The sequence below is a fragment of the Hibiscus syriacus genome, unplaced genomic scaffold (genome assembly GCF_006381635.1).
Source record: "Hibiscus syriacus cultivar Baekdansim isolate YM2019G1 unplaced genomic scaffold, ASM638163v2 tig00111954_pilon, whole genome shotgun sequence".
NCBI classification, from domain to species: domain Eukaryota; kingdom Viridiplantae; phylum Streptophyta; class Magnoliopsida; order Malvales; family Malvaceae; genus Hibiscus; species Hibiscus syriacus.
Window position 1 is genome coordinate 42,098 of NW_024063221.1, and position 10,999 is coordinate 53,096.

Consider the following 10,999-nt stretch of genomic DNA (forward strand, 5'->3'; position numbering starts at 1 on the left):
ACATTGAACTCGAAAGTAAGATTAAAAATTTGCAAGTCAAAATCGATGATTTTGAAAAGAAAAATTCTGATTTGCAAAACTTACTTTCTAGAGCTTATGATGATCATCAAAAAGAAATTGATGATCTTAAAGCTTCTTTTAATAGAGTTGGACCAAAACATTTTGAAAAATGAGAAAATTCAAAATCAACTATATTATAAAGAACTTTAAATCTTACAATCATAGAGGTCCCAAAGAACCTCAAATGGTAAAATCATTAGGAGTATATGGGTTCCTAAAAAACTCAATACTACTAAGGATAAGGATATCCTAAACAAATGGATACCTAAGGGGACAAGGCTTTTAGGAACTAATGAATATGGACCCAAAAGAATTTGGGTACCAAAAATCAAAATTTAATCTATGTTTGTACAAAAATGAGGATTGCTTCAAGGCACGAAATACAAGATCAAATACATGGTACCTTGATAATGGATGCTCAAGACATATGACTGGACACAAGAGCCAGTTTACTGAGCTTAAAGATAAAAATGGAGGAGTGGTAACCTTTGATGACAACTCAAGATGATACATAGAAGGTATAGATACTATAGGTAATACCTCTTCTATACAAGTAGAAAATGTTTATATGTAAATGGGTTAAAGCATAATCTGTTAAGTATTAGTTAATTATGTGATAAAGGATACAAGGTCTTGTTTGAATCAAAGGGTTGTAAAGTTGTTGACATTGCATCTAATAGGATTATGCTTATTGGTCATAGAATATGAAACATATATATGGTGCATTTAGATTTAATTAATATGACTAATTTATGCCTAGTTGCCAATGATGAACATGATAGTTGGTTATGGCATAGGAGACTAGGACATACAATTATTAGTGTTTTGCAAAAACTAATTCAAGGCGATTTAGTAAGAGGGTTGCCAAAGCTAAAATTAGATAAAGATAAAAACTGTGATGCATGTGCAAAAGCAAAACATATGAAAGTTTCCTTTAAATTCATTAATGATGTATCAACTAGTAGAGTATTACAATTGATCCATATAGATCTTTTTGGGCCAATTAGAACTACTAGCTTGGGAGGGAAACAATATGCCTTTGTATTGGTAGATGACTATTCTAGATTTACTTGGGTTCTATTTTTAAGTACTGAAGATGAAGCATTAGAAACTTTTATCACGTTTTCAAAAGTAATCCAAAATGAAAAAGGTTACTCCATTTCAAGTGTTAGGAGTGATCATGGTACTGAATTTGAAAATCTTTGATTTACTGAATTTTGTAACTCAAATGGGATTAGCCATAATTTTTCAGCACCTAGAACCCCTCAACAAACTGGAGTTGTTGAGAGGAAAAATAGAACTTTAGAGGAAATGTCTAGAACCATGCTTTGTGAAAACAATTTGCCAAAATATTTTTGGGCAGAAGCCACAAATATCGCTTGTTATGTAATTAACCGAGTGATGATTAGGCCTATTTTAAAGAAAACTACATATGAAATTTTCAAAAATAAAAAGCCTAACATTAGTTATTTTCATCCTTTTGGTTATAAATGTTTTGTTTTAAACAATGGTAGAGACAATCTTGGTAAATTTGATGCTAAAAGAGATGAAGGAATTTTTCTAGTTTATTCCTTAAATTATAAAACTTATCGAGTATTTAATAAAAGAACTTTAGTGGTAGAAGAGTCTTTCCATGTTGTTTTCGATGATAATCCCTTACGAGGAAGGATTCTTGTGTTGATGATGACGTAGGTATTATAAATGCAAATGACATGGGAGAACCATTATCAAAGAAAGAAGTAAAAGATGAAGAAACTCAAGATGCCTTCAAGAATCTAACCATTGAAGAAAGGGAACTCACATACTCAAGAGAGTACAACTATGTCAAGGATGGTGAGATTTTAGGTGATCCATCCAAAGGGGTAACTACTCGATCTTTTCTTAGGAATATTTGTAATTATGTTGCATTTATCTCATGCATAGAGCCTAAAAATATTAAAGAAGCATTAACCGATGAAAATTGGTTTATGGCTATGCAAGAAGAGTTAAATCAATTTGAGAGAAGTAAAATATGGACATTAGTTAAAAGGCCTAGTAATAAATATATTGTAGGTACTAAATGTTTGTTTAGGAATAAGTTTGATGAAAGTGGTAACATAGTGAGGAACAATGCTAGGCTTGTTGCTCAAGGCTATGCTCAAGAAGAAGGAATAGATTATGATGAAACATATGTTCCTGTTTCTAGGATGGAAGAAATTAGAATGTTATTAGAATTTGCATGTTTCAATGAATTTAAATTATATCAAATGGATGTTAAAAGTGCATTTTTAAATGGTATTATAAAAGAAGAAGTGTATGTGGAACAACCTCCTGGTTTTGAAGATTCAAAATTTCCAAATCATGTTTTTAAATTGACAAAAGCACTATATGGTTTAAAACAATCTCCTAGAGCTTGGTATGAAAGATTGTCAAATTTTTTAATTGAAAAGGGTTTTTCAAAAGGGAAGGTTGACACTACATTGTTTTTAAAACGAAAAGGTAAAGATTTATTAGTAGTTCAAATTTATGTTGATGATATAATATTTGGTTCTACTAATGATGCTTTTTTCTAAGAATTTTCTAAGCTAATGCAAGGTGAATTTGAGATGAGCATGATGGGGGAACTTTCATTTTTCTTGGAGCTCCAAATCAAGAAAAGAAAAGATGACATTTTCATCAATCAAGCAAAGTACATCAAGGATATGCTTAAGAAGTTTGGATTGGAAAATGTCAAATCCCAAGCCACTCCTATGAGCTCATCTACAAAGCTTGACAAAGATGAAGAAGGTAAATGTATAGATGTTAAACTTTATAGGTCTATGATTGACTCTTTGCTTTATCTAACCGCAAGTAGGTCGGACATTATGTTTAGTGTTTGCTTATGAGCTAGATTTCAATCATGCCCTAAGGAATCACATCTACAAGCCATTAAGAGAATCTTTATATACATTAAGGACACTTACAGTATAGGACTTTGGTATCCTAGAGACTCTAACTTTAGCTTGCATGACTTCTCGGATACGGATTATGGAGGATGCAAAATAGATAGGAAAAGCACCTCCGGTACTTGTCAAATCCTAGGAAATATGTTGATTTCTTGGTTTTCAAAGAAACAAAATAGTGTTGCATTATCTACCACTGAAGCGGAAAACATTTCAGTCTGTAGTTGTTGCGCACAAGTTTTATGGATAAAACAACAACTTTTAGACTATGGAATTAAAGTTGGTACCATACCTATCAAGTGTGACAATACTAGTGCTATATGTCTCATTAAAAATCTCATCCAATACACTAGAACTAAACACATTGAAATTAGTCATCATTTCATTAGAGATCATGTCACAAAGGGAGATGTAGTTATAGATTTGTAGATAATTTGCATCAATTAGTGGATATTTTTACTAAACCTTTAGACAAAGAAAGATTTGGGACACTTAGGAGAGAATTAGGTTTAACAAACCTGCCTTGATTTACTATTTGAAATAATTTTAGCACTTTTAATGATTAAGAAAAAACGCATGAAAAATGACATTTTTTAATGCCTTCTATGCTAATAGTTAGGGGGAGTTTATGATCTTTAGTGAAAATTAATAATATGTTCAAATTAGTTTTAAGTCTGTTTTTATTGATTGAACATAATTAATTTCCGTGATATGAGTTGTCAATCCCACTAGAGCTGACTAATTTTGCATGCTAAGTGTTTAAATACAAATTTTTGACAATTTTGTGCACTCAGTATCGATACTGGTCACCCAGTACCTATACTTTTCTTGTTAGGTATCGATACTACTAGCATAGTATTGATACTTCTTCAATAGATATCGATATTGTTCTTAACGATACTGATACTCCTTCAATGTGTATCGATACCCCTATATGGGTACCGATACCCCTTGTCAGGTTTAGGCTTTAAAATCCCTAAAATCATAACATTTTCATAAAACCCCAAATATAACTCTTGCTCGTCGTTCCTTCCCTCTCCTCTACCAAATCACCACATTGCTTCATTCCTTCGATTTCAAGTTGGAATTCAACAGTTTTTCAACTCCAAATCCTGCTAGTATCATTAAAATCGTGCAAACAACACAACATTTCATCTCAATCTGATTTTTCAAGGTAAACTTTTCTAAAATACCATTTCATTGATTTTTGAACATAAAACTAGTTTTATTTAGTTCTAGACCAAATTAGTGATTGGGCATTTAGTATATTATGGTTTTACACTAGATTCTACAAGAAATTTTATCAAAAACACAAGATTTTTTTAAAAAAAATAATTTCGAAATAAAAAAATTATTTTTAATTTAATTGCTGTTTTTGATCTAATTATATTATTTTCATGAAAACTATACATATTATGATTTTTCTAACTTAGTTTTCAAAAATAGTTTTCAATATTTCCCATTAGACACTAAGTTAGAGAACCTTGAATATTGAAGACTCATATTGAGTTTTGGGATTAATTTTGTTGCATACATATGTTGCTTAATTGCAGGTATCCTATCTCATTCCGATTTAAACCATTTCTAAATGAGCTAAGTCATCTTCTAGTCGTTCCTCCCAACCACAAAATCCACCTCCTATTCCACCACAAAATCATATCCCTAATAAACCCGAGATGACCATTCTAAACTCTTGCTTTAATGAACCTAATTGTAGAGGTCTCTACTCTATGTACGTTAACCATTTCGAGTCATATAACATTAGGGAATAGCGTATCCCGTCTCTCCAAGATATGGAAGAGATAAAATTCAAATACCTCCCTACCCTCAAATCATGGAAATTTGATAATCTTTTTAAGGTTGAACCAGTTTTTTATCACAACTAGTTCGTATTTTCTACTCAAATGCAGTGTGTGTACAAAATGAGTCCCAAAACGCAACCGAAAGTATTCGCTTTTATCTCTTGGGGCAGTAAATCTCTATAGACTCGGACTATAGCTAACGCATTCAGACCAGATAATCGAGGGTTAGATAATGAGTGAGATTTAGTGCCTTCACCTTATAAAGTCAAGTCTAGTGCGAGTGTTTTAGATTATCACGAACGTTTTCTTCATCTTATAATCTCTTGGTGGTTCAGACCATCCAGAGGAAAATACTCCACGTTTAGAGCTCTTGACTTATGGTGGATACATTGTATCCAACAAAATAAGAAAATAAATCTCCCTCAAATTATATTTGGAGAACTTGTAGAAATCGTAAACAACATTCCTTCTAAACATGTTGAAACATTAGTTTACAACTATATACTTAGTAATATGTTTATGAAAGCTGGTCTTAAGGTAGAATTAGACGTAGCCATCCCTCTAACCACATAAATCAACTTCACATCTTTATGAAAATTGGGATGGACTGGAGACAAAGACCAATGGGTTCGATCAACAAAGAAAACCCCCAGTGCTAGCTCTTCACAAGCTACTCCGGATCTGCCTCAAGAGCTTGAAGACCTTTTATGGTACATCGATGATTCCATAAACTAGTGTTAACTTCTTCAAAAGGCTACTTTTAAGGCCTTCCTTTTTCACTTATGTTATTGTTTGTTTAAAAGCTCATTTTAGCCATTTTAGGATCATGTAGTTGCATATAGTTGCATTTGCGTGGTAGTGTTATTTTATCTCTTAATGGTACTGTATGAGAGAAAGGTGCAGTTGTTTATGGTGTGCAGGGAATAGCAGACAAAAGGATTCTTTGGGAAGTAATGTCGCGGCATCACACATTGCTGAAGCAGATTAAAATTCCTTGGCATTTCTGGCATAGAAAACGACAAAAAGATACAGCAGTACGAGGACAGCAGGCTCTGCACGTGAAATGATTGTTGTAACCAACTGCCAGAGGACCACTGCCACCTGGAGGATAAAGTTCACGCATATGGTGTGACTCTAGGGTTATTAGGGTTATTTTTCACCCAACAACCTCATCATTACCCGTAGATATTTTTATTATATATGACTCCTCATTGGAGAGAAAAAGAGACAGAGGACAAGCACACGCATAGGGTAGAGCAGAAAAATCTCATTTTTATTTTCTTTTTCCCTTCTTCTTCCTTGGGTTTTCCTCCATTGATAAAACTCCAAGGAGTGGCGAGCTAGGCGTCCGAGAGGAGCTAGCGAGCTAAGGTGGTTCGTGGTGGTCGAGGAGACCTCCAGTGGCGCGCGTCAAAGGCTTCTTCTCACTTCCCTTTTGCCGTTATTTTTTATATTATTTTTGGATTGTTGGAACGAATATTTTATGGCTTGTTCTCTGGATATTTTGAACCCCACCATGAACTAACTTATTTGGTGGTGGTTGGTTTAATGGATTGTTTAAACTTTATTTTAATGGTATATTTATGTTTATCTTGGTTATTTATTTACTTTGCTTATGAATGTTTTACCATCTAAGCTTGTAAGAGGCATGAGAGTGTCCATTTCTTAGATGAAGGTTAGGTGTTCGAGAGAAACCTAAGCTAAAAATACTTGTAGTATTCTAGAGAAACACAAGACAAGATCCTCATAAGCAATGTGTTATAGTATTTTCAAGGGGCTTTGAATCGACCTAAGAATATTATATCCTAATCACTTAGTACTCGAGATAGACTAGGATAGGATTTCAACGACTAAAAAGGGTGTTTTTATCAATAATATTGTCTATCAACATTTTTGAGTGAGAGCATATGCCTTGGCATTCCATTCTATTAGGTTTTTTTGACTAGAGGGAACACTTTAGGAAGACCCTGTCGAGTAAGTAAAGATTAGATAGCTTAGATCTGCCTGAGGAATAAGTTTAGCATCCTTAAATCAATCCCTATCATTCATTCCAGTAGAAGCTTGTCGTGTGAGGATTATCTATTCATATTTTATTTGTTTTTATTTACTGTTTTTACAATTTTTAATTGCCTCGACATTACATCATTTTCAACACAAAACATTTGTTCTTGCCACTTAATTTCCATTTGCTACACCATCAGTCCATTCATCTACGTCCACCTCATACACTTCCCATTTTCCGTGACATTTGTATATATCAAGACTAATTATACTTAGATAGAATAATGCATTGCTTTGGTTAGACTTTTGTAATTTCACCCAATCCCTGTGGAGACGATACTCACTCATCACTGTATTACTTGAGCAATTGTGTATACTTGCACATTATTTGCGTATAATTTTATAGTACTCACAACACGCGAACAAGTTTTTGGCGTCGTTGTCCGGGATTGGCAGCCTGAAGTTATTTAGTTTTGCCAGAGCATTTTATTTTTGTATTTTTATTTGTGTATAGTTTACTTGATATTTTTGTTTTATTTTTGTATGTTTATTTATTTTATGCCTAGAAGACATTATGAAGAGCCTTTGGAACAAATAGCACCAGAGATTGAAAGACTATTTAGACAAAGGAGACGTGCTCAACTCACTCGAGGAAATATGTTTTAGATTGGAAACTAAAGCAGTGGTCAAGATAATGAAAATCATAATGTCACGGCATTACAAAATGTTGATCCTGCTGGTAGGCCTCGTGTTATTCGTGATCACTTAAATCCGATGCTGGATGATCTGAATCCTGGGATTATGGCACCCGAAATTCAAGGTGCATATTTTGAGCTAAAACCAGTCATGTTCAACATGTTGAATTTCATTGGGCAGTTTGGGGGTATGCCAAATGAATATGCCAGGCAACATATTCGTAATTTTCTGGAAGTTTCTGATTCTTTCCGCCAAGAAGGAGTACATGAGGATTTTCTGAAATTAAAGCTATTTTCGTATTCATTGCGTGACTGAGCAAGAGCTTGGTTGAGTGGTGTACCATCTGGTTCGATGGAATCGTAGGCTGATCTTTGCAAGAGTTTCTTATTGAGGTACAACCCACCAAACATGAATACTCAGCTAAGGAATGAAATAGCATCTTTTCACCAGGGCGACGATGAATCCATGTATGAGTGTTGGGACCGTCACAAGAGTTTGTTTTGAAAGTGTTCAAATCATGGTTTTCACTATTAGAATCAAGTAGTCATGTTCTATAATGGAGTCAATGCACCCCACGAGGATGTTACTGGATGCCTCAGCAAATGGGAATTGCTGGATAAATCACCTACGGAGGCGTTTGCTATCTTGGACAGAATTGCTAACAATGACTATCAGTTTCCTTCTTCAATACTTGGGAGTGGGAGGAGAGCACCTGGAGCATTTGAGTTAGATACCAAGGATTCGATGTCCGCTCAACTCTCAGCTATCACTAACATGCTAAAAATTTACAACGTTCCACTGAGGTGAAGGAAGTGAAAGCATCTAGCTTGGCATGTTTGTTATGCCAAGGCAATTATCAGGAGAGCGAATGCCCGACCAACCATGAGTTTATCAACTTTGTAGGTAATTTCAATCGAGGCAACAACAATCCTTACTCTAACACTTATAATGCTAGATGGCGTCAACATCCAAATTTCTCATGGGGAAATCAATGAGCCCACAATGCTAGACAACCTACTCGGCAGCAGAATCACAATGAGCCTCAAAGTTACCAAAATGTTATGCCATAGCATAATACCAACAAAGGAGCTTCAACTTCAGTGAGCATAAGTTCATTGGAAGCTACCATTCAAGAGTTAATATCTACTACGAAGATAATACTGCAAGACCATTCTACTTCAATTAAGAATCAAGGAGCTTTACTTCAAAGTCAAGGCGCCTTACTTCAAAGCCATAGCTCATCTCTGAGAGCTTTAGAAGGTCAAGTTGGCCAGATTGCTACGGCATTGCAAGAGCGTCAGCAAGGACGTTTGCCAAGTGATTCTGAAGTCACTAAAGGGCATGGAAAATAGCATTGTAACGTGTTAACTCTTAGGAGTGGGACACAAATCAATCAACAAGTCAAGGCTAGTGGGCCACAACATGATGACTCTACTCCCACAACTGATAATGGTGAAGCTGAATTACATGATGATATCATTTTTGAGATGGACAAGGAGGAGGGTTCTTCTAATGATTCTGCTAAGGCACCAGATTCTGATGCCAAGGTAAAAGCAAATTCTATTCTTGCAGTTAAAGAATATAGAGCTCCATCACCCTTCCCGCAAAGATTGAAGAAGCATAATAATGAAGTTCAGTTCAAGAAGTTCGTGGACATTCTTAATCAGCTCCATATCAACGTACCTCTCTTGGAAGCTATTGAACAGATGTCGAAATATGCCAAATTTTTGAAGGAAATCTGTACCAAGAAGAGGAAAGTAGAGACTATTGCCACGGAAACAGAATTTTGTTCTTCATTGAGTAAGTTGCCTCCAAAGCGAAATGATCCGGGCAGCTTCATTATTCCTTATTCTTTTTGAGCTAATTTCGTTGGAAAGGCACTGTGTGATCTTGGTTCAATTGTCAACTTAATACCGAAATCAATTTTCTTGAAGCTTGGTATAGGGGATGCAAGACCCACCTCGGTTATTTTAAAACTTGCCGACAGATCCCATGTGAAACCTGAAGGGAGAGTTGAGGATGACATAGTAAGGGTGGATAAGTTTGTGTTTCTAGTTGACTTTTTAATTCTGGACTGCGAAGTTGATGCCAAGGCACCTATTATTCTGGGAAGACCTTTCCTAGCCACTGGACGTATCTTGATAGACTTTGAAAAAGGTGAACTCACCATGAGATTGGTTGATCAGTGTGTTACTGCCAATGTGTTTCGAACGCTCAAATATGTAGATGACATTGAATAATGCCAAGGCATTTTTGAATTGAACTCAGTAATTGAATAAGATACTGAACATCTTTTCCAGAATAATTTTATTCAGCTAGCAGAAAAGGAATATTGGGTGGATTATGAAAGCTTAGTGGAGTGCGACAGCTTTCCAATTTTGGAGGAGCAATCTAGCATACTACAAGTTAGATCAGGTAAAATTTTGAACCTCTGAATTTTAATGAATTTATTCCTCCTAAGCCTTCATTATTGCATGCACCTACTATAGAGCTTAAGATTTTTCCAGGACATCTTAAATATGTTTACTTAGGTAGCGATGAAACTTTACCGGTGATTATTTCCGCTAACCATACTATTAATCAAGAGAAAAGTTTGTTAAGTGTTTTGATGCAGCATAAGAAATTAATTGGTTGGACTATGACTGATTTGAAAGGCATTAGTCCTACGATCTGCATGCACAAGATTATGTTCAAAGATTGCCATGGCAATTCAATCGAACCACAAAGAAGACTCAACCCTATTATAAAGAAAGTGGTGATGAAAGTAACTCTGAAAAGAATTGATGCTGGAGTGATTTACCTTATCTCAAATAGCTCATGGGTGAGCCCTGTCTAATGTGTTCTGAAGAAAAGAGGCACGACGGTGGTTACTAATGAGGATAATAAGCTATTACCCTCTCGCACTATTACCATATGGAGGATATGTGTGAACTATCGAAAACTCAAAAAATCTACAAAGAATGACCATTTTCCTCTACCTTTCATCGACCAAATGTTGGATCGATTGGCCGGAAAAGCATTATATTGCTTTTTGGATGGGTACTAGGGGTCAATCAAATTTCCATCGTACCAGAGGACCAAGAAAATATTACATTTACTTGTCCCTATGGCACTTTTGCCTTTAGGATGATGCCTTTTGGACTTTGTAATGCCCCGACAACATTTCAACGTTGTATGCAAGCCATATTTTCAGACATGGTTGAGGATTTTATCGAGATTTTCATGGATGACTTTTCTATTTGTGGGGATGATTTTGAATGATGCCTCAGCAATTTAGCAAAAGTTCTCAAAAGATGCGAGGAGGCTGAGTTAGTCTAAAATTGGGGAAAATGTCACTTCATGGTGACTGAAGCCATTGTATTAGGACATAAAATTTCTTACAAGGGTATTAAGGTTGACAAAGCGAAGATTGAAGTGATTGAAAAGTTGCCACCACCAACTTCAGTCAAGGGCATAAGAAGTTTTCTTGGACATGCTGGATTTTATAGAAGGTTTATCAAAGACTTCTCTAAGATTTCT